Source organism: Canis lupus, chromosome 6 (genome assembly GCF_048164855.1).
Source record: "Canis lupus baileyi chromosome 6, mCanLup2.hap1, whole genome shotgun sequence".
Lineage (NCBI taxonomy): Eukaryota > Metazoa > Chordata > Mammalia > Carnivora > Canidae > Canis > Canis lupus.
This window is the reverse complement of record NC_132843.1, coordinates 4,676,213-4,702,060: the sequence shown is the minus strand read 5'-3', so window position 1 is coordinate 4,702,060 and position 25,848 is coordinate 4,676,213. Positions and strand designations below refer to the sequence as shown.

Genomic DNA, 25,848 nt, shown 5'->3' with positions numbered 1-25,848 from the left:
AGAACAGTCCACATTACGAGCAAGGTGACAAAGCTCTCCCTCACTTTCCTCTGGTTACACTGTATGCCACTGAATCATTCTATAAATGTCTGAATGTGTCAGAATAACATGAGTAAAATTCTCCTGTCAAAATTAATGCAAAAGCATACTGTAAATTGTACTCTCTAAAATCCAGCTTTTAATTTCCTGTGGCACATGGACAGCTAGACGACTCTTTAAATGTCCAGCTCATTATACTCCAGATCTTTATCTCACTATTGCTGAAGCATAAGGAAGAACGTTTCTTTCTTTTTAAAGCTAAGCTTTTAAATCAGAAGTCTCTTGAATGCAAAAATCCTGCTTCCAGTGACATGATTTGAAGAGTTGTATATCCAAATCTATAAAAGAACAGCTGAGTTTAAAAAAAGACTTTCTATAATATTTTTCATGTAATAATTATTCCTTACATTATAGGCATCATAATTTTCTGAATACTTGATATAAAGAAAAGTGCCAATTTTTATCAAAGACCACTTTAATAAAAACTCCACATTAATACAAATTATGGGTCTGTACTAACCCATAGTTTTACATTTTACATTAATCAATGACACAATTACTTTGATTCCAGTAAACACCCACCTAGCCCTATATTTGTGAGTTGTGCACTAACTGGTTGATAATCACAGCAGATAATCAGTACCTTTCTGTACAATTTATCTCTGCAAATGGGAAATGGTAGATTCAGCAGTGAGTCTCCAGAGGCAGCTAAAAATCTACCCTGCTTCTTTTCCTACAGTCACAGTTAAGTAGGATGGTGCTACGTTTCTTTCTTGAGAACTCTGCCTCAAATCCTTTACTATCAGGTAACAACTAAGTGTCTCCAAGCATTAGGTCTTTTTTTTTTTTTTTTTTTTTTTTTAACGTAAAGCATTAGGTCTTGTGGAGAGGCAGGAGATTATCCAATATTTTCCTCAGGGCCCTCTGAGGACTGAGCTAGTCCCAAGGGAGCATGAATATGGTGTTTCACGATGGTCTTTGAGTTCTTATACTTGGTTATGATGAAGCATTTTAAGTATTATACATAATAATGGACTACATTTTGGAAATGGATTACACACACATGCACACACACACAAATTTAAAGCAGATTCAGGCTTATCTCCTTGGATGAAGTCACTCTAATCCAATTGAATTCCAATATGCTTTGCTGAGTAGGAGTGAAAGTCATGGAATTTTAGTTTACCAGCCCAGGAATTTCCCCCATGGCTCCCGGTCCAGGGAGTAGGCCTATATGAATGTCATCTTTCCTGTAAATCACATGCAAGACAATTCAAAATCCCTATCTCAGGAATTCTTGGAAGACAATTATCCTGCCCTAGAGATACTAGCAATTAAGACACTGGCAAAACATAACATAACCTGAGTCAGAAACCACATAAAGACGGCTGGCAACTGCCTGGCCCAAACGGAGAAGTGGGAGAGATTAAGAGTCTCCTGCCAAGTAAGAACCAGACAGTCTGAGCTCAGACCAAGTGGGAAGGGTCTAGGGGAGGCTAGGGTGATTGGTAAGGGGATTCAGATGCTATTCTTCTCGACTTGCTTCCAGTGAGATCCAAAGCACCTTTCATTCCCGCCCCCTCAGATCTGCTCAGTGTATTCCTAAATTGATTTTTTAAATAAATTTTTAAGAAAACCCCCCTTTTTCATAGACCCAAGCCATTATCAAGGTAAAATAAAAATAAAAGATTTGTCATACTGCACTATTGGGCTTTTAAAACATGAAATTTTAATTAAGAAATAGGTTCCATCTTCACATTTCTTAGAAAAGTCAACTTACTCATATAAGCAAAACAAGATTAAAGTTTTTTGGTGTGCGACTTCCTGTACTCCTTAGAAGAAACATTCCCAGCCACTCAACCAAGCACAATAGAGATGGTAGAGAAAGAACATCCTTCTAGTAGGTAGATATTAATTTAATTGGTAATTTGAGCATCTTACACACAACAGGCATTCATCTTTGCTGTTGATACTCTACTAACCATCTTATTCTGTTAAGTAGGGGACTGAATATATTAAAATATGGTTTCTGCCCTCCAACACCACATACCCTAGAGGTCTGGGTTTTTATGTCTTTTGTGAGCACTTAGTCATGATGAAATGAGAAACACACAATAAATGGAACAGACATATCCAGATCCTTTGGCACCAAGAATATTTTTGGCAGCTCATTTATTCAGTTGTTGGGGAATTCTTTTAAAGCCATTAACCATGTTCTACATGGTAAGGTAATATTATTCTCCTTTGCTGGAGCAGTCCAACAGGGAGAGAAAAGTAGGGAAAACAAAAGTAGCTGGCAGACCTTCTTGATTCAACACTTTTTAAATTAGATTTATAATATGAAGAAGTCTAAAACATGTTACATTCTTCGGGGGGAAGCAAAGGATAGCAACAACGAAGAGAAAAATATATAGCCTAGAGGAATGGACACAAAGCTTAGGGAGATTTTTCCTTTTTGATCATAGATGAAGTTAGAAATAATGAATTATGATTCCTTGCTTCCAAAACTTCCCCTTGATAGCATCGACATCCAACAACAGAACTGAGATGTGGAATGGAGCATCACAGTGTCCAGAAGCTGCAAACACACCCTAGAATCAAGGTCATTCAGTCTGCAGGCAAGTACCCATACCTCATGTCCTGTGTGCCCGAAGTGACAAAATGCCCCTTTGCATCCTGCAGCACTGACATGCCAAGGGGGCACAGCCATGCCAAGAAGTGCAGGACATTTCCTCCTCAAAAACATCAATTAGCAAGCACTCCTTTACAAACAAAACTCTGCCTACGTATTCTCTCTCTCCCCCTTTCTGTCTCTCCCTCCCTCTCTCATCCCATTTTCCTATTGATCTCTGCAGATCCAAGCTCCAGTTCTTTCCATAAGAGAAAGAAGTTATGGAAACTTTTTTTTTGGGGGGGGGGGAGGAACCACTTTCTGCCATCAATGAGCTGTTTCTACTGGGGCTCCCAGTCCTACTATCTCTCCACCCTGGCCCAGCAGGCAGGAAAATCTAGCAGATTGGGGACTCCAGTGTCAATGTTCTGAACTTCTTTACTCATGGCCTTGTCATTCTTTGGGGGCTGTTTTCCTGTCTTCCCTTCCTTCTACGTTTTCCTTTCTTCACTCTTCCTTACTATCATTCATCTCTCACCCTGAACCGGCTATAAAAAAAATTCAAAACAATTTTTTTATTCTACAAAGTTTTGTGTGTCTGATTATTAACATTAGTAGCATGTGAAAGCCTCTAGTGGGAGTTATATCATCAACACCTTCCTATACTACCTTTCATCCAGGACCTGTGACTTTCCCTATGTTAATTTTGTTTAGCACTCAGCATGACCAGCAGAAGTTCAATTTGTACAGATGCACAGAAAAAGGCCACATGCCAATATGTAATCTGAAGATGGGACAGGGCTGATTAATTTTTACTTCTTTAAAAAAAAGATTTTAGTTATTTATTTATTCACAAAAGACACACAGAGAGAGGCAGAGACACAGGCAGAGGGAGAAGCAGGCTCTCTGCCAGGAGTCTGATGTAGGACTTGATCCCAGGACCCCAGATCACAACCTGAGCCAAAGGCAGATGCTCAACCACTGAGCCATCCAGGTGCCCCTTCTTCTAACATTTTTGTAGCAATAGTTTAAAATCACCAGGCTTTACTTATTACTTAAAACCACGACATCTGAGTTCCAGGATTGCCAACAGGTCCCTTTCAGTTTGTAATTTTCTATTTTTCATAAATGTTAAGGAAAATGCAAAAACCTACCTTTATGTTGTATGTCTCCTCTGTGATTACTTTTACCAATCATTCTTTCAATCAACTTGTTGCTCAGTTTCCAGTACAAAAAGAAAGGAACTTGATTTTTCCTGTAGGCCTCATAACGCAGTGGTGAAACTGGTAGCCAAATGAGGCAAAGATTTTCTTCTAATTGTACAGTTTTATACCAAGTATGTCTCAGATGTTGAGAGCCACTTGAACTTGGACCTGCACCTCTGCTTTTTTTTTCAAAGTAATTAGCAGAAAAGGACTAATAATTCATAGAAGTAGTAGATTTTTGCCAGCACATTCCTATAAAAATGGAAGTATTTTTATATATCGCAGGGGCTGCCAGGGAGCTGAATATGTGACCTGGCACAGAAACTGGTGATCAAACACAAATATCAGGAAATGATACCGCTTCTAAGTTTTCTGGTGGAAGTTCCATTTACATTACTTTTAACTCTTGAAAAGATTTTCACATCTATTCTGAGTCAAGATTTAACCAAGTATGAAATGTTGAATGTAATGTGAAACTCTAGGAGAAAAACAGATCCTCTCAATGGGCCAGTACTGACATTTCACTTCACAATTTCATCATTAAGATGCTCTTGTGTTGAATTGTAGCTAAAATCTATTAAACCACAGAAATGGCTGCTCTAATGAATGATATGAGCCCAAGTAATGCAACTTTCTCAGCCAGTGAGCATGACTGCAGCACTTTGGATTAACTGGTAAGATCTGTAAAATTTTCTGAGTCCTAATTCCCAGATGAGATTTGTCATTAATTGGGTAAAAGTAACCATAAAAGATAGAGATAAGGAAAAAAAATCTTCAACATCCTCTATTTAATAAGTTTCACATTAAATGACTTATATACTTTATTTTGACATATACTTTTAAAAACATCATTTTCATTTCTACCTAATACTCTTGTAATGCCCATCATCTCCTCTGTCATTAGTAAATACATGGCACACCCCTTTATGTACACAGTCACTGTCATTCAGGTTCATACTTTAGTTTTCATTTCACTGACCCCTTTGTCAGTTATTTTCATAATAGGTCTTAATTTTCCATCATTTAGGGATGATTGCTCATAAATGATAGGGTCAGAATTCTCCATTCTCACTAACAATATGGTGGCATATATAGAACATATGATCAACAAAATGCTTTCCAAAATTAACAGCATTATATTTTTCCTTATTTGTAAAATAATATACAGTTGACCTTGAACATTGTGGGGGTTAGTGTCACTGACCCCTGTGCATTTGAAAATCTGCATGTAACTTTTGAGTCCCCAGTAACCTCGCCTATTATTAACCTGAAGCCTTACCAATGACATTAACCTCTATTTTGTATGTTACATGTGTTCTATCCTGTATTCTTACAATAGACTAAGCTGAAGAAAAGAAAATGTTATTAAGAAAATCATAAGGAAGAAAAGGACATTGACAGTACTATAGTATATCTATTGAAGAAAATCTGTGTGTGGACAGAACCGTGCAGTTCAAACCCATGTTACTTAAGGATCAACCATAGACCATTACAAAACATGAAAATACTTATGATCTTTTATTTTTGCATAAACACCTTTACACACTCTCACATTGATACTTGTACATATAAAATAAGGGTCATCCTATTCTGAAACTTGCTATAATCACTTGATAATATATAATGTAACTCTTTCCATGTCAATAAATATAAGCATGCACACAGCCCCGGTGGCACAGCAGTTTAGCGCCAGCTGCAGTCTGGGGTGTGATCCTGGAGACCCGGAATTGAGTCCCATGTCGGGCTCCCTGCATGGAGCCTGCTTCTCCCTCTGCCTGTGTCTCTGCCTCTCTCTCTCTCTCTCTCTCTCTCTGTGTGTCTATGAATAAATAAGCAAAATCTTTTAAAAAAATAAAAAATAAATAAATATAAGCATGCAATCGTTTTATTGCTCATATAGTACTCCATAATTTTTAAAAAATGAAAGTGCTTATTAATATATGAATTCTATCTACATTTTTGGATTAACCATAGAATGTTTATATGTATCTTTGAACATTTGTTCCATTAGTTCTTTGAGGTAAATTCCTAAAAGTAGAATTAATATGTCATGATCTATGCATATATTAATACAGTTTATATTAATATATATTAATGTATATTTGATAGTATTAATCAAAATTTTACCCCCAAATCTTATTCAAATACATGTCCTTGATTGAATTCAGTTTATGAATCATTTTACCTTTTATAAAATGTTTTATTTTAATTTATATTTTCATAATTAGTAATGAAATTGAACATTTTCCTAGGTTTTTAAGATTTTAATATTTTGTAAAGAATCACTTGTTCATGTTCACTGCCCATTTGCACATTAGAGGTTTGTTTTTTATGCTATTGATTTATAACAACACTTTATATATTAGAGTTCATAACCCCAAATATGTATGTCTACAGGAAATACATATTTTGAGGTTAAAAACATGAATACTTAATTATTTCATTTTCCTGAATATAATTTATTTACTTTACTTTCCTGAATGTTTGCATTACTAATTAATTCCATCATTTTAGCTTTTCAATTTTTTAATTTACAAGTTTGTTGCCCCAGGAGGTGGGAACAAATATTACATTTGTTTATTTGTATCCAAATATTTCAACTCCAGGAGGTCTTGAATGAACACAATGCGTGTTTCTTGCTGTCATCTGAGTTCAGTCTGAAACAAGATCTGTTATCAGTGTTCACTCTTTGTGGAGACTAGAGCAAGCCTATTCAGAATTATTCAAGTCTATTCACAAATACATTATACTCTCCTCTATGAATAGAGGATGTTTCAATACCTTGAAAGATTTTCATTTGAAAAATTATCTTCAAAGTACTCTAAAATGAAATGTAACTCCTAAATAATTAATCCCCTCATCAAATAATGGATTTTTAAAGATAATTGTTGAGTACAAAATTTCCAGTTTAAGATCGGATCTGGGGCGCCTGACTGGCTCAGTCAGTGGAGGATTCAGCTCTTGATTTCAAGATTGTGAGTTTGAGCCCCATGTTGGGAATAGAGATTACTTAAAATCTTTTTTTAAAAAAAGATTGGAATTTTTGGCAGTCTGTGATGTTTCTTCTACCAACTTCCCACTAGAATAGCCATGGACGCACACACACACACACACACACACACACAGAGTAAATTTATTTTCAAGGATCTCAGAGGAACTTTCACAAGTAGGTCAACTGAACTGAATTGTGAAATTCAGTTTGTAGTGTTCTGTGCATTTGTCTCCCATGGAAACCAAACAAAGCAGCCAGCCCTATGGATGGTAAAACTATGTTCCATTCTCTTCCCATCATACTCCCCGTGGTTCAGAAACACAAATCCATACAGAATAGGAAGTGGAAATTGTGTCTTCTCTGCACAGAAAGCCTTTTTCTGAGGAGGCTAGATTCCTGTCACTGCCACCATCAGCCTGCCCTCCCTTGCCTTCCAGATCTTTCCATATCCACTGCAACCCTCAGAAATAACTGGCAACAGGAGAATGTGTGTGTGTGTGTGTTTTCCTATGTGTGTCTATATTTGCTTGTGTATGTATTTATTTTTGTGTGTGTGTGCATGTGTGTGAAAATGATGCACAGGAGGTAGGGAAACCAACCCCCTTGGCCCAGTATCTTTTGAGGTACACAGTCCTCACCAAGGAAAAGTTATAGGAATTCTTAGGGTCTGAAAATCTCTGGCAATTACCTATCCTGAGAATTAGAAATCATCTAAATACCCAATGATTATAAAATGAAAGTGACCCATTTCCGAGATACTAGAAGATACTTAAAGATCAGCCATATACTTCATTATGAAGAACAACCTTTATTGTGGAAGCTTAGAACGCAGGGTTGCCTCTGAACTGGCCCCATGTTATACTCTGAAATCAACTTTAAAAATAAATGTCTGATGCCCATATTGTTTTTTCATAAGAGTTGACTATAGAAGACATTCCAGTAATGATAATTTTAGTTGTTTCTAAAGCTAGATTAACGGGAGTTTCCTGCACAGCCTCGTAACAGATGCATTTGCCCAGAAAACGGCTTGAATCTGACTTTGGACTTTTTAGCATACTGCACTGTGATGATGTGCCCATTTCCTGGCTTACTTGAATCTCTTAGATGCTTGCTTAAGATTCCATTCTGCTCATTCTTATAGGAAATTCTTGATATGGTTTGAAAGAAAAATTTAATAAAGATCTGTAAGAAATCAACTAAGAGTGGAAAATCACTAGAAAATATTAATTGTCAAGATTCATAGTCTGCAATCCACCTCTGGCAGTGTTCAGCATTGGGAATATTGTGGGTCACAGCTGAAAATTCTGCAGCTGCCATTAAAAGCAGCCCATTAGAAGACAGGCCTGAATTTTAACAAGAGACCAAGTTAGAGCAGCCCATTAGAAGAAAGGCCTGAGTTTTAGCAGGAGACAAGTTAGAGCATCATCTTAAAGAGGGCATCAGGATGGGATCCCTGGGTGGCTCAGCAGTTGAGCACCTGCCTTTGGCCCGGGGCATGATCCTGGAGACCAGGGATCGAGTCCCACGTCGGGCTCCCTGCATGGAGCCTGCTTCTCTCTCTGCCTCTCTCTCTCTCTCTCTCTCTCTCTCTCTCTCTCTCTCTGTGTCTCATGAATAAATAAAAAAAACCTTAAATTAAAAAAAACTGTCTTTAAAAAATAAAACGAGGGTATCAGGAGTCTAGCCACCTTGGTCCTCATAAGGTGGTTACCACATCTTCATAAGTCAATATTTAATTCATATATACTTATTTTCTAGGCCTCAAACATACAATTTTACATTTCAGAGTCAATGATGCACAGCTTTTGTCCTTTCTTAAACTAGCTTGCTATTTCATATGCTTTGACTGGATTGCATCAATGATGGTAATTTCTCTCCATTTGGGGGTGTCAGTTTCTTCTCAAAACCAAAGATGAAGTATCTGAAATTTCAGCAGGGCAGGTGGCAATACCTCAGCTCCAGCAGAATAACTTTGGCCTTGAATCTCTTCTCTACTACCTGTCATGGTCAGCTATGATGCTGGAATACTCGCTGTAGGTCTCCAGGTTAGTCAAGGCAACTCTAAAATGAGATCAGCAGCACATCACACAAATCCAATGAGAACATGTACTCAAAGCATCTGCACAGTGTCTGGCATACAGTAGGCAGTAGATAGCTAGTAGCCACGACTGATGTGTTGCTCTTGAATAGCATTTAAGTGTACATTGCCACAATGCTGGCAGTACCTGGGAGCCTGAGAACCTTAATTATACAGAAGAATAACCACAGTCCAATTCCTCGTTGTCCATACACACACACACACACACACACGCACACACACACTAATACTTCAACAAAGGCATGCATTAAACTGTATATAAATAAGCTCTAGCATCATTTCTCTTTTTAATTGGCACATCATTACATTTTGTGATTGGTTTCAGTTAATCCAAGTTGTAATACATACTTTTCCCTTTTGTATGTGTTTGCCAAAACCCTCCTAAAATTATCTTAGGGGAAAGTCAGAGAGTATGTATGTAGGTTAAACCCCTAAATAACTTTGTTCATTTAAACTTAAGTCTTCAGAAAGAGCTTACCAAGAGAATAAAAGTATTCAAATTGGTGTTTATGAGGTTGTCTCTGAAAGATACACATGAGAACATGAATTGCATGTGAGGGTTCTCGTCATTTCCTATGCTGCTGGTCCTAGGTTTATGCCATATACACAAAAGAAGTAGTGGAATAATGAGTTGCAAAGTTGACCTACAAAGTCTCTTTAAAAACGACTATATTTTCTCTACTAAAAATGCGCTTATAGTATTCTTCTGAGAGAAGGAAGAAGAAGGTAGATTTATTTCAGTTTTCTTATTTCTCAGTATTTATAGAACATTGGCAAGCATTTCAATGGAGGATGCTTAGTTTCCCAGGATGAGGATTTTCACTTTTATGTTCCTTTGGGTGTCTTTTATGACATTACAGTTCGTTTGTATGTTTTGTGGCTTTCTTTACACTAACTACAAACTCCCTTTTGCCAGAAGTGTGTGCCAAAGAGTGATGTTCACTTGTAAAAATTAAATAAAGTAACACTGGTGGACATTTTGATAGCTGGAAATTTTATGAAAAAGAAAAACTTATGAAGCATATTTAGTTGAAAATTGCGACAGCAGCAGCTGAGTCTTTGTTTCCACTGAACATGGGTCAGATATAAAGTGCAGACAAAAGACCGTCATACCCATTTATTATATGGAGTGCTAGGTAGCTGGTAGTTCCTTGTTTTGAATACATTTGATAAAATATATACTATGCTATGCCATAACATATTTAATGTAGGTAGAAAAATCTCCTCTCATCCTGTCACACATTTTAAAACTTTTCTTTCAAGATTACCTTACTCCTGAGAATACTGCATGTTTCTAAATGATTCTATCTATAATTATTTTAATTATATTTGTTGTTAAATGTCAGATATTATCTATGAGTTAATTATGGAAATAAAATTCACTCATTATTTATTAATACCCATGAAAACTGAGGGGGTACTTGACGGGATGAGCACTGGGTGTTAGGCTATATGTTGGCAAATCGAACTCCAATAAAAAAATATACAAAAAAAGATTACCTTACTCCTGAGAATACTGTATGTTTCTAAATGATTCTATCTATAATTATTTTAATTATCTTTGCTGTTAAATGTCAGATTATATCTATGAGTTAATATTATGGAAATAAAATTCACTCATTATTTACTAATACCCATGAAAACAGGTAAGATATTCATTCAATTTATTGAACAGTTTTTATTAAGCCATAATACATATTAAGCAGTGGTAATATAGCAGTAAACATGAACTGCATTTACTGGGGGAGAAGTTACAAAAATAATCAGGTATATACATACATAGGCATACATATAAATAGCCACATGCATAGATACTATGAAGAAAATAAAGAAGAAAGTAGGGGTATGGAGATAAAAGTGCTACAGATTTAAAGATTGATTTATTTGAGAGAAAGAGAGAGACAGCAAATGTGAATGGGAGGGAGGGGCAAAGTGAAAGGGAGAAAACCCTCAAGCATACTCCCCGCTGAGTGCGGAGCCCAACACAAGGCTGGGTCCCAGGACGAGATCGTGACCTGAACCAATATCAAGAGTTGGCTGCTCAACCAAATGAACCACGCAGACACCCTAGAAGTGCTACAGATTTAAAAGGATTTAAGGATAAAAGTGCTAAGACGTAAATGAAGGACTTATTTATAATGAAGTGAAACTTTTATGTTTAAATTTTTTTTGAACCATATTCAAGGTAGATGATGAATTGGAATCTAAGGTTTGACTTTATGGTGGCCTTCGATCATTCTAAGTTAGGCACATCCTCCTCAACTGGTTGCCAGTTTTACTTAGAGAAATACTAACACTGATGCTTTCATTCAGGTATTAGGAAATGCCTCCCCAGGACTCTGATTCAGTTTGTCCTCCAGGGTAGAGATCTATAATGGGAAAGGTACAGAAAGTGTCTTCCAATGTCAGCTTGCACAAGGATGCTAAAGCTCAGGGTTTGACCCTCAGAGACATTTTTTGACTGATCACAGCCTGGGGAGGAGGGGTGTGCTGGAGGTAGCTAGCACCTACTCTGGGTCTCTTCCTAACTTCACAGTCGGTAGCATCATGCCCATAGCTTGGAGTCACTCATTGTCAAGGTAAGTCAAGGTATTTATGAGATGGAAATCAGTCAATACTACAAAGCAGATGGTTTTCCTTGAATATCTAGTTGAATGTCAAATTCCTCATCCCACTCGATGGGACATATTCCTGGCAGCTGTCTTAACACTTGGAAGGTCTCAATTCAATCAGACAAATGGAATAGGCTACAATAGGGGGTTTTGAAAATCTGGGGCATGATAAATCAACTTGACAGAAAAGCAAATTACAATAAACCCAACTAGGTAGAAAGTTCAGTAATCCAGACTTCCATTTGATGCTAAGTTGTGCACTTTTTCCCTCCAGTACTCTGCTCTCAGGAAAAAAGAAATAGTTGAAACAAACTAAACACCAGATTTTATGAAAAGGATGGAGTCCAGGTATTTCCTGCCCCTTCAGCAAATACCCCTGTCCTCTCTCCTGGACCAGCCTGCAAAGATGAACAGCCATCGTGACTCTGAGATGCTCTTGTTGGAGCAAGAGGACAAGAGCTTCATGCAAAGATCTGCAACAGTGGGAGTCTACAGGGCTATTAGCTGGCTAGAAAACACAAACTGGACACTCTACTGAACTCGTTCTTCTTCTCCCTGAGGTCTTACTGGAAACGACTAAGCAACTATGCAGTCTGACTGCTAAATGCCACCCCCCACGCCACACCATTCCTATCCAGTCTGCTTCTGTGAAAGAAACAATGAAAACGGTTTCACTCAAGGCTATTTTTCACTTAGTAGCCATCAGGAAGGAGGGAGAGGCGTGTGCTTGTCATCTGGGTCACACACAGGAGAAGGAGGCAAGCTGCAAACTTCCTGAATGTCCTTCCTGTTCTCCCCAGAGACTGGCAGACACTTTTCCAAGTATTGTTATCTGACTCTCTCAGACGTCAGGATTTTCTTTTCTTTTCTTTTTTTATTTTATTTTTTATTTTTTATTTTTTACAAAGACCCCTTTTGAAAGCTTGAGTTCCTGGCCCAAAAACAGCATCTGTGGAGAAACTCTGCCTTCCACACAGAAACTTGAAATTGGTTAGCTGGGGAACTCCATGGGGAGTTTCCAGGTCCCACATAGGGGATCCTTCCTCTGGCTCCCCCAGACCATGGGGAGAGGCTGATGGAAGATAGTTCTGGAGAAGCTGAGCCTTTGCTTCAGAATCATGCTTTTTACTGATAAATACTGTGAGCACGACATTCACATTTCAGAATGTCTGACTAATTTCTTGGCACAGAGTAGTCCCTGAGTTTTAAATCTAAACCAGCTGAAAAGCAATCAATACACATTTAAAGAGTGCAGCAAATATCAGGCATTTTAAAAGTGGGTAGGCAGATAGGTAGATAGATAGATACCGTGTTTTTTTTTTTTCAAATCTGAAGTATTTAATGACACCTAAAGTGAAGAGCAAAGCTCTCTTGGACAAACTACAGAATTTCCCTGTCTCTCTGCGGTTTTCCAGTAGTCCAGCTCAAATCAAGCCAGACAAACACTTGCGGACAGACATAAGCTTTTCTGGGGGCTGATCACTATAGCAGGCTTCCTTGATTTTATTGTATACTCGCCGTGCTTTAGGTCAAATTGGATATATAAAAGCTGCATTTTTAGGGGAATAAAATGTTTATGATGAGGGCAGGAGACCAAAGCCTGAAGAAAGTAGACATGGATTACTGTATTTAGTCTGGGGAGGACTCAGAATTTCATAAGCATCCGCTTCCTTAATAACAATACCATACCTTCGCGTGGCCACATGGTTCCTACAGCAGCCTTTTGGAGGGAGCTTCCCGTGGAAACACTAGGGGCAGGCTTGCACACAGACCAGTAGGAGAGAGGACAGCATCGCGCCACTTGTCCTACAGGGATTTCTCCGCTTCACACGTGCTTCTCACTCCCCCTCGGAGGCAAGGAGCTAGGGTCTCACTTCACTTTTTAAAAATTTTTCAAAGATTTTATTTATTTATTCATGAGAGACACAGAGAGAGGGAGAGGCAGGCTCCCTGTGGGGAGCCCGATGTGGGACTCGATCCCAGGACCCCAGGATCACAACCTGAGGCCAAAGGCAAATGCTCAACCACTGAGCCACCTGCGTGCCCCTCACTTTATTTTTTTAATCCTCCATTCTTAAACAGTGCCTGACACATAAATGCTATAAATAAAAAATGAAAAGGGGGTATTACAAAAGACCACCTATGATAAGCAAGGAACCCTGATTTAACAGGTCCCTAGTCTTACTGCCATCACCTTCTGTCCACAGGGACAGATCAGGAGCAGGAGATTTTTCCAGATTTAGCATCACAATAACAAAAGTTCCCCTTATTTATTAGTGATCTAAAGCGATCTGTGGCCACCTTCCTCAGAGCATCCATTCGTCCCCTCTTGTCCTGGCCAAAACCTCTCTTCCCAGGCCATAATTCAAAGCAAAAGAACATTTGGAAACAGACCCACGCAGCACTGGGGATGAAAGGTGCCGAACAAGACAAGTCTGGTCACAATGTCTCAAAGATGAACATCGCACTTTCCTATTTCTGCAAAACTTTCAGAGCACTTCACCTTCATCCCTGTTTAATGGTTTAATTCAGATGCATTAACGGGAAGGGAAGAAAAAGATTCTTGGTTTGTCTTAGTGCTGACTCCAAAAGATTTACAGTGCTTTGCTCAGGTTTTGGCTGACTTCAGCTTCCCAGCTGCTTTTTGAAAAGGTATCCAAGCATCAGTCTTTCTGTAAACACTCACAGCATTAACCACAGCTGCAATGTAAATTAGAGCCACAGAAAATATTCTTGTTTATGGGATGAGGTGTAACATCTCCACTGACGGCCCCGCTGAAATATACAGAAGCTCAATAGAAGAATCCGGAAAAAGGTGTGATACGAGCCGCAAAAGCTCACAGACCACACCAAGGCCTGGTGAATGGGAACATCCCGCGCCTGCTGTCCTCCCTGAACTAATCCAGAGTGTTCAGAACCGCCCCAGGCGCAAAGAAGGTCTGAATGATTTGGACCGTATTCCTACCCCTATTCCTGCATCTTCGGGTAAGACTGGAATGTTTGAACCAGAGAAGAAAAAGCTCTGACTGATCGCTGAGTGTGAACAATGATTTTTGCGTTTTCAGAAGTTTCACATTTGGGGGTCATTTCAAATAAGGCACAGGTAGGCTGCTGGCTGCACACACTCTCACCTCTGAGGGGCTGGGGAGCAGACCTCACTGGCAAGGTGGTGACAGGAGACGGTCCCCACCACCGCCTCCCGCCTCGTTTGCTGCCAGCCCTTAGAGCACAGGCGGTTACTCTCACCCATCATTTTTGTGAAAGCTCTTCTACAGTGTTTAAAGGAGTTTGACACAAATTGGTAAATGGATGGGATGTCAGAGTAAACATATGCTTGACCTGAGGGGGTCCCGAGTTCACAGCGCTCTGGTGGCTTCCTAGCTGGGGCTGAAGGAGGGGACTGACATATACCGAGGCCCCGGGATGTGCACCGATGGACCTACGCCATCTGCTCATAGCTGCTTTTTCAGGTTCTCGCTACACTTTGCAGGGAATGAGGTTATAACTCTAAGATACTATTTCAGAAGAACATATCTAGGGAACTATTAAAGATAAGAATTTTGTAATTCGGTTATAAAGCTCAAATGTTCCTTAAGTTCAGAGAAAGAGGTATTGGACACCCCTGTAGCGGATCTCCTATCTCCTAAAAGCACCACAGTGTGATATCAGGAATGTTCCACTTGATTTTTCTCAGCCCTTTTAGTTGAAAACAGAGAATAGTTCATCTTAAATTGCAGAACTTTGCACTTACTACCCTGGACTTCAATGATAAAATCAAGAACTCTATTATGTAACTGTATTAAATATAAGTCACTTGTGATTTGGAAGGTCTGAGGTATAGATTTCAATTGAATTGTAATTGTATTCCTCTCTTCCTTATTTATCTGCTATCTAGTATCTAAACATATATCTACCTATAATTTTAATAGGTTCTAGAATTTAATATTTTCAGAGGATCTTTCCTTATAGCACAAGTAATGGATATTCATTTAAATCGTGAGTATCCCCACCATCCAGAAATTAACCATTGTTAATATGTTGGGATATATCCTTCTGGACTCCTTATTGATCTGTAGGGTGTGTGTGTGTGTGTGTGTGTGTGTGTGAAAGAGAAAGAGAGAGAGAGAATATATATACTGTTACATAATGCACTTCGCTTAACTTCATGTGGTAACATGTGTCCTGTCAACACATATTCTTAAATTTCCAATGCAGGGATGAATCCTAACTTAATTTGCTAGTTCTTTTGATTAGACATTTAGGCTGTTTCAATCTTTTTTATTATTATTACTAAATTATCAATAAGGCTGTGAGTATGTATATATATGATAAAGATATATATATCCTTAGATAAAGAAGTAGCGAGCAAGATATGGGCATGTTTACATCTTTTAATACTTTCACCTAAAAATGTCCTCTGAAAAATCATATCAAATTATAAGTCAAACCATGTTAAATTGATAAGAGTTGACAAAAATTCTGGCCTATAAAAATCATTTCCTATGACTCAACAAGCCATAAGCATAATATTTTGAAAAGAATCTTAATAACCCAACTTAATTAATGTATTCAGTCATTTGGAAAATATGAATGGAGCAGCCACTCTCTGCTAAGTATTATATTAGACTCTGTGTATAAATCAGTGACCACACTACCCGTGGTTCCTGCCCATTTGCAGCTTACAGTCCAGACCAAAAGAGAAGAAATACAGACAATTAGATGATTAAAAATTAAACCAAGTTTTAAGAAGTAGAAAAAAAGATGGGGAGGGAATACTTTAAATTGGGAGGTAAAGAGGCATCAGAGCAGAGCAGACAAGGAGCAGAAGCGACAGGAGGGATGCAGTGCAAAACTGTCTATCAGCATCTTTGAGAACTTGCTGGAGGCAGGTCAGAAGGGCTGAGAAAGTTGTAACTGGGGACAAAGCCACAGACTGCAGGTGGAAGAGCAGAAAGGGGCCATTCACTTTTTACATCTTTACCAATTTTATAGGTCAAAAATGTTACCTAATGCTTCTTTTAACTGACATTTCTTTAATCCTAATGACATGGATTCTTTTCACACGACACTGGCCATTTAAAATTCTTAATTGCCTGTTTTGTCTTTTCTCTATTTTCCTTTTTTCCCCTTTGTTTCTCTATTTTTTCTATTGGAGTAATCATTTCCTTATTCATTCCTACAATTATGTATGAAGAATGTTAACAATTTTTCATTTATTTTTGCTTTTTTTTTCTCCACTTGTTACCTCTCAACATGGAATTGATTAGTGGGTGCTATGCTACATGCTGCAAGGGCCCCTACCATCAGGGGACAGACCCCATCAGACACATCATCTGTCATTTATTTAAGATGATGGAATTACACCTTCTCTCTATCCATCCAACATACTTGGGGCGGGGGGGGATTCGAGAGCCCTGTCGATGACCACTGCTTGGCATGCAGATATATCATGTAAAGTATCTTTTCCTGAGTTCTGATTCAGGTGAACTGGTGGCATTACATAACTATTTTTCAAAGTCTAAAAAAATGCCAGCCCAGGACAGTCCTTCATGACTTCATTAGCTGTTTTATGCCATAATCAAGTTTCCATGAAAGGATTTTTATAAGGAAAATGAATGAATCCCCACTGAAAACTTGTCATGTTCTCTGTCAGCAGAATTAACCACTGTCATTTCCCAGCACCTGAGTGGAGGAGGGCGGTGGTATGTACCTTCCCCATCAGAACAAGAGCTTTAGCCCCTCACAGACTATGTGTCCCCAGGCAGCCAACCGAGGCCAAAGATAGGACAGGATGAGCCCTGGAAGCCCACATGGCTCTCACTGTGTGTGTATTTCAGCAGAAGATGTGGACAGAGGTTTCTGCGGCCCCACTCCCAGCCCAAATCAGGCAGAGAATCCACCTTAATTCATACATTGAAATTACAGAAAGCATATGCTACTATGCTAAGGCATTCTGACTAATTTCATGGGTAACTTGAATCTTATGCAAAGACTGAGAAATGAAAAGTGTCAGAAACTATCAGTATTATTAATATATATTGACAGACCATATATTACTTTTTGCAAACACACAGTGCCCTCATTGATCATTTTTTTGAAGTATGTTATGCCTATTAGGCACAGTAAAGAATGTCAAAACCTAAACATCCAGGAAAAAAAAATCACTTAATTTAATAGCCGACTCTCCATTCCTCTTGAGACCTGATCCAACAGGACAATTTCACCCTGGGTCTCTCTTATGAGTCCATGCTTTAATGGCCCCCTATAAGCATCCAAAGAAATAAAAAAAAAATGTCTTTCTTCTTAAATTACTTCCTTCATCCTTCCTTTCTTCTATCCTTCCTTCTTTCATTCCTCCTTCCTTTTGATCTAATAAGCCATTTTATAACACTTAACATGTATGAGGTATTATTACAAGCCTTTACAAATATTAGCTCATTTTATTAAATCCTCACATCTCCTTTGGAAGATAGAGACTCTTTTCTTATTAGATCCATTTTACTGATGTGGGAGCTGAGGCCCCCAGAGAGGTTAACTAACTTGCCCTGAGTCACACAGCCATTGTGGGAGAGTCAGGAACCAGCATATGCCATTTGGCTCTATTGTTCTAAACACCATGCTATGGTGCCGCTGCTCCCCCAGGATACAGCTATGCATGGCTTTTGAACTAAAAAAAAAAAAAAAAAAAAAAAAAAGAATGAAAACAAAAAGAAAAGTATGTCACTTTTTTTTTAGTAACTGGGGAGAATATCATAGTAAAATTCCCAGGGGACATAGTAAAATTCCTAGGGAACTGTGGGACTCTCAGAAAGCATTCCCTACGGTACCACTGTGCTTGTGAGGAAGAATATTTACTTGGCAAGAGGAAGCCTGGATTACTTAGTGGGCAGTTGACAAAGAGGAAGGGAAACTTGACAACTCTTACGAACTTTCTAGTGCAATGATGCAGGAGAGAAGCTAGGCTGCTCAGCACTACTCAGAGGGAGGAATTAGAAGTTGTGGATGAAAATGACAGCAAAGGTTCATGCGGCTCCTTCTAAAAGGACACCACTTCTGAATTAGACTCTGTGGATGGTTATGTGGATAAAATTCAGTGCAAAGGTGGAGGGAATGAAGCAAAGCACCCTGCAAGTCTTTCAAACCTAAGATTTCCTGAAAAGGAGCCTTAGTGCACATAACAAAAACCTGCTAAATTAGAACCATGAACAAATTCTAGCTACAATTAAGGCAAACTTTGTTCAAAATCTGGATGGCTTATTCAACAGCCAAGTCTTCATTCTATCGCCGGTCAAACCCACCTCTCTGCCCAGGGCTTATGGAGCCTTCGCCTATCTCCAGCACAGCTGTGGCCACCGCTCGCTGCCTTGACAGTGGTAGCACCCTGCCCACAGCATTCCTCGGGAGCACCAGACATGGCCCAACGTAGAGCTCTGTAGCCCACGTTGACCTGGAAGGAGATTCTAAGTCTCAAAACTCTCTTCTTTCTATCACATTTGAGGACAGATTTAGTGGGGTGTCCTCATGGGAGGTAATTCATTTAAAATGGTCCCCTTAAAAACCTAGTTGATATCTTTGAGGAAGTCTCGGGCAGTCTAGATAAGAAGCAGATTCTAATGACTTCTCAGAGCAATGGCAGAGAGGCTCTGTGGGGTGACATTCAGCACTGTAACCTAGCACCTGCTTTCCCCACAACTCTCTCCTGCTAAAAATGAGGCTTGCTGTCTTGGAGCATGACTGCCTTTCCTGGGGCCCTGCCTTACTTTCTGCCAGAATAGTTTTCAGATCAGAGTTATGAAGTTGCAACATCTCAATTCCTTTTTTTATTCTCTTTAAAGTAATGCAAACTTTACAGCTCATAAACCTTCATTGGATTTATAAAGGTGGAGCTTGCTTTGGAATGTCTCCTGGAGTCTGTGCACAGTGAGATTGCTTTTTAACACACAAGAAAGAAAGAAAGAAAGAAAGAAAGAAAGAAGAAAGAAAGAAAGAAAGAAAGAAAGAAAGAAAGAAAGAAAGAAAGAAAGAAAGAAAGAAAGTCTGCCTTAAAATCACAGCAAGGAGGCTTCATCCACAGCCAGGCTATAGTAAGCCCTTGGTGCAGTGTCACTGATATAAAAGTCCTGCCCCTCACCATCCCTTCATTTCTGCTGACTTGGTAGTTGGTGTTAACCCTCCTGGCCAGGAAGAAGTTCAAGGCCTGGCAGCTATGTGGTAGAAGTTTTGCCAAGATTAAAATACCTGGGCTAGAATTAACAGTCTCTGAATGTAGGAAGGAAATAGATGTCACTGCTCCAGGCCCGGCAATCAAAAACTTACCCCAGCAGAACACTTATCTCATCTTCGCTAAAGATAAGAAAAACAAAATGCTGCCTACATTCAGTTCTGCTTTCAGGACTGTGTAGACACAAACCAACTGCACTGTCAATACTGCAGCTGTTCTGGCTTGAATCCTGTGAGGACAAGGCTTTCTCGCCAGCTTTGCCTGATAGACCTAAGGGCTATCCTCCCCTTGAGCTCCCTCCTGGATGACACCCCCAGCCCCTTGACATCACTGGAGACCTGGGCAGTTTTTAAACTTGTTTAGAATGCTCATCTTAGTCCACTCTGGTTTCTCCACCACGACAACTTCTAAACAGACAATCCAGCTTATTGTCATCAAGAGAAATGAATATTTAGTTTACAAAGAGTGAACTATTTACTAGAAAATCACATGCAATGACCAGGAGATGGCACGAAAGTAAGTATAGCTTCTGAATGCAGCTGAATGGAGCTATGCCATGAGCTACTACAGGAATGAATGAAAAGCCACCTCCTGTTTGTTCAGTATACCTCCTGTTTGTTGCCGATTTCAGAGTTCCATCGCCACAAACACTAGGAGTCTTAATTAACTCTTTTCTGATTTTGAGTTTGGCATCTTAATGGAGGCATCTTAGACTTATTACAGATGTCCTCTTCACACCAGATTTGCATGTGACATCTTCACGTATTCTAAGCCTATAACGCTCATGGGGAGTTTCGTACATGGAAGAAAGGGTCAATGCTTCTCCTGTGGCTGGGATTGGGTGGATTTGGAAAATTCTGGCAGATTTCCCTAAATTTTTCTGTTGCCGCCCCTGTGTAAAGAGCGGGTGCATTATAATGTCTTTATGCTCCCTGTGATAGATGGAAGCAATTTAAAAATAGCCCTCTATTATGGTCAAAACTGGATTTCCACAAAATCAGATTTTTTTCTTTATTCCTCAAATTTTACTAGAGTTCTGTCTCCCAAATTGTGGGAACTCGCTTCTAAGCACCTAACCTTCCAGCCACTTCCAGTCCCTCCTGAGTAATTTACTAGGTTCTAGATGTCCTTTCTTGTCAACTTCCCTGATGTTTTCTTGAGGTATACTCCAAATTCTCAAATGCTTTGCCTTGGCTGTGATTATCTAGGAAAATGGCAAATTGACTGATGTAAGAGTGTTCCTTTAAAAAAAAATAGCTTTAATTCACTTGGCTGAGACACAAATAGTGGATTGCAGACAGCAGCGCAGAGGTGAGAGAAATAACTCTCAATAAGAATTAAGAATTATGTAGGAAAACTTCTAATAGTCTTGTATGTGTGAGTTTACGTACATTTTTGCTTTTGTATGTTATATTTTAATATGCAAATAACTTAGTCATCTGAAATGGCATGTAAAGGTCTCATTTATAGCAAATTCCACTTTATAATTCACCAAAATGGGAATAAGAGAAAGAGCAAACTTGGTATTGTAACATATGTGGTTAAATCTTCATTGAACCTTGACTAATTCTGACTATGGGCTAATGGCCTCAGGTTTCTTATCTGTAAGATGAAATTAGTAATACCTGCTTTATGTGGTTCTTAGCATTAAATTGAAATAATAGCATGGAGAGTGCTTTGCAAATTGCTCAATGCTGCAGAAATGTAAAAAACTGGATAGAAGTTAATATACGAGGCATCTAATAAGTATTAATAGCAGCAAGGTCTGACCACAGGCAAACACCTATTTTAAGCTCTGGCTTGTGCCAAAAATCCAGGGCCAGACAGCGGAAGGAAAGGCCCATAAATCAGTCTCCTTAAGAAGTCTCCTTAGGAAGTCAGCAAAGATTTAAACATTTTTAGATTTCAGTTTAATTAGCATTGAATAAGTCCATAAAAATACTGAAAATTAATTATTTAGCCCTCACATGTCATGAATAAAACATATTATTCCAACAACAATAAACATATTGAAAGAGTCTTCATGACCAGAAAAATAGATGATACTCAACACATTTTATAAATGAATCTATAAGTGAATTCATTTTATAAATGAAGATGATTTACCAAACAGAAAATTTCCAATACACAAAAGAGATAATCAGGGTATGATTATTGACATTTCAAAAGTAGGTTTACATGCTCAATACAGTTTCAAGAAGAGACTCTTTAAAATGCAGGAGCCTTAGTGAATATTATAGATTATGCCAAAAATTAAATCCCAAGCCACTTTTAAGCTCATAGATGCATGTGCATTTATGCCTGCAAAAGATCTGAGACTGATAACGAGGATCCAAAAAGAAGAATCATCACATACCACAAAACTGATAACTGTAACAGAAAGTATGCACTTGGAAAATGCTTCAGCATAGGCTGTGTGAGATCTGTGTGCATTAGTGGACTTTCATCTGCACCCCAGGAACAGTCAGTTGCCTTTATCAGAGACATACACTCCAGGGGTGGTTAGTCAACATTTCCTAAAAAAAGCCACACTCGAAAGGGGCTTCTAGTGCTTTGGCTCTCTTGATCACTGATTCACACAGGTATTTGTTATTTATCAAAATAAATGTTTAAGTGAGGCTTCACAGGTGAAATAGGTGATCAAGCTATATTGTGTGGTGAGCACATGGTAAAGCCCTGGTACGAACATGTAATATGAGTCTAGTGAGCTCTTTTCCCAATTTCCAAGCACAGCTTCAGTTGAGAGGACTGATTCTGTCGCAGTGCTGGGTCTACCTACCGACTTCACACGATTTGTGCTGCACCGATGCCGACAGGAGAAATGACTCATCCTGCCTATAGAATGTCATGGCGCTTCTCCCTGGGGAACATGTCACACTGGGGTTCTCAGAGTTCCTTCTAGGATTAAGCACTGGAAATTTGTGAACAATACAGGCCAGGATGTATCATGGCTTTTACACCTGCTGATAATGAATGTTTACAACTCTAAAAAATATTCAATCTAAGATACTAAAAGATGGGATCTGAGTACTCATAACCCAAACAGAGTTATAGAGAAAAAACATATGGCCCTAAATGTTCTCTAAATATCAAGGACTACTGGTCTTCACTAAAAATAACTTAACAGTTGTTAAGCTATGACTGGGGCATTCGGGAGGCTCAGTGGGTTAAGCATCTGCCTTCAGCTCTGGTCATGATCCCAGACTCCTGGGATGAAGCCCGCATGGGGCTCCCTGCTAAGAGGAGAGTCAACTTCTCCCTCTCCCTCTGCTCCCCTTCTCACTGTCTCCCATGTTCTTTCTCTCTCTCTCTCAAATAAATAAATAATCTTTAAAAATAGTTGTATATGATCCAATTTATTTGGTCCCATTTACAATTCTGACACAGTGATTTGAAAATATGAAATGTCTCAAATTGAAATATCTAAACATAAAGGACTTCCATCTTTGGCTGTATAGCCAACTAGATAACCTAAATGAAAATTTCTCCCAACTGAAAAATAAAAAGCAAGAAATGTTGAGTACAACATTTCAAAAGACATTTAAATGTATCGCTGACCTGAGAAAAACTTAAGGAATCCTTAGAGGACAGAGAAGGAATGAAGGGTAAGCCTGTGCTCCAGAAGTATCTGACTTACCCAAAATGTTGATATAGTCACACAGACCACTGTGAAATGGTTATCAGTCCCAGGTTCCACCGTAGTAGGGAATCCAAATGGAGACATCTGGATAAAGTTGCCCCTAAATGGTCACACCTTTCGTATGAATTTTAAATGGAAATAATGCAATCCATATTTTAAAATTCCCCTGGCTATTCGGGGTCTTTTCTGATTCCACACAAATCTTAAAATAATTTGTTCCAACTCTCTGAAGAAAGTCCATGGTATTTTGATAGGGATTGCATTAAATGTGTAAATTGCCCTGGGTAACATTGACATTTTCACAATATTAATTCTGCCAATCCATGAGCATGGAATATTTTTCCATCTCTTTGTGTCTTCCTCAATTTCTTTCAGAAGTGTTCTATAGTTTTTAGGGTATAGATCCTTTCCCTCTTTGGTTAGGTTTATTCCTAGGTATCTTATACTTTTGGGTGCAATTGTAAATGGGATTGACTCCTTAATTTCTCTTTCGTCAGTCTCATTGTTAGTGTATAGAAATGCCACTGATTTCTGGGCATTGATTTTGTATCCTGCCACACTGCCGAATTGCTGTGTGAGTTCTAGCAATCTTGGGGTGGAGGCTTTTGGGTTTTCTGTGTAGAGTATTATGTCATCGGTGAAGAGGGAGAGTTTGACTTCTTCTTTGCCAATTTGAATGCCTTTAATGTCTTTTTGTTGTCTGATTGCTGAGGCTAGGACTTCCAGTACTATGTTGAATAGCAGTGGTGATAGTGGACATCCCTGTCTTGTTCCTGATCTTAGGGGAAAGGCTCCCAGTTCTTCCCCATTGAGAATGATATTTCTCATTCATTTGGGGAATATAAATAATAGTGAAAGGGAATATAAGGGAAGGGAGAAGAAATGTGTGGGAAATATCAGAAAGGGAGACAGAACATAGAGACTCCTAACTCTGGGAAACGAACTAGGGGTGGTGGAAGGGGAGGAGGGCGGGGGGTGGGGGTGAATGGTTGACGGGCACTGAGGGGGGCACTTGAGGGGATGAGCACTGGGTGTTATTCTGTATGTTGGCAAATTGAACACCAATGAAAAATAAATTTATTATAAAAATTAATTAATTAATTTTAAAAAAGAGAATGATATTTGCTGTGGGCTTTTCGTAGATGGCTTTTAAGATGTTGAGGAATGTTCCCTCTATCCCTACACTCTGAAGAGTTTTGATCAGGAATGGATGCTGTATTTTGTCAAATGCTTTCTCTACATCTAATGAGAGGATCATATGGTTCTTGGTTTTTCTCTTGCTGATATGATGAATCACATTGATTGTTTTATGAGTGTTGAATCAGCCTTAAGTCCCGGGGATAAATCCTACTTGGTCATGGTGAATAATTTTCTTAATGTACTGTTGGATCCTATTGGCTAGTATCTTGTTGAGAATTTTTACATCCATGTTCATCAGGGTTATTGGTCTGTAATTCTCCTTTTTGGTGGGGTCTTTGTCTGGTTTTGGAATTAAGGTGATGCTGGCCTCATAGAACGAATTTGGAAGTACTCCATCTCTTTCTAGATTTCAGGTTGTACTACAAAGCTGTGGTCATCAAGACAGTGTGGTACTGGCACAAAAACAGACACATAGATCAATGGAACAGAATAGAGAACCCAGAAGTGGACCCTGAAATTTATGGTCAACTAATATTCGATAAAGGAGGAAAGACTATCTATTGGAAGAAAGACAGCAGTCTCTTCAATAAATGGTGCTGGGAAAATTGGACATCCACATGCAGAAGAATGAAACTAGACCACTCTCTTGCACCATACACAAAGATAAACTCAAAATGGATGAAAGATCTAAATGTGAGACAAGATTCCATCAAAATCCTAGAGGAGAACACAGGCAACACCCTTTTTGAACTCAGCCACAGTAACTTCTTGCAAGATACATCCACGAAGGCAAAAGAAACAAAAGCAAAAATGAACTATTGGTACTTCATCAAGATAAGAAGCTTCTGCACAGCAAAGGATACAGTCAACAAAACTAAAAGACAACCTACAGAATGGGAGAAGATATTTGCAAATGACAGATCAGATAAAGGGCTAGTTTCCAAGATCTATAAAGAACTTATTAAACTCAACACCAAAGAAACAAACAATCCAATCATGAAATGGGCAAAAGACATGAAGATAAATCTCACAGAGGAAGACATAGACATAGCCAACATGCACATGAGAAAATGCTCCGCATCACTTGCCATCAGGGAAATACAAATCAAAACCACAATGAGATACCACTTCACACCAGTGAGAATGGGGAACATTAACAAGGCAGGAAACCACAAATGTTGGAGAGGATGTGGAGAAAAGGGAACCCTCTTACACTGTTGGTGGGAATGTGACCTGGTGCAGCCACTCTGGAAAACTGTGTGGAGGTTCCTCAAAGAGTTAAAAATAGAC

General features: G+C 38.9%; 1 protein-coding gene across 5 annotated transcripts in view; it reads right to left on the bottom strand.

The window, feature by feature from the left end:
• Window positions 1-25,848, bottom strand: part of PIEZO2 (piezo type mechanosensitive ion channel component 2) — a 440,944-nt gene that overhangs the window by 223,530 nt on the left and 191,566 nt on the right. The gene's annotated exons all lie outside the window — the stretch shown is intronic.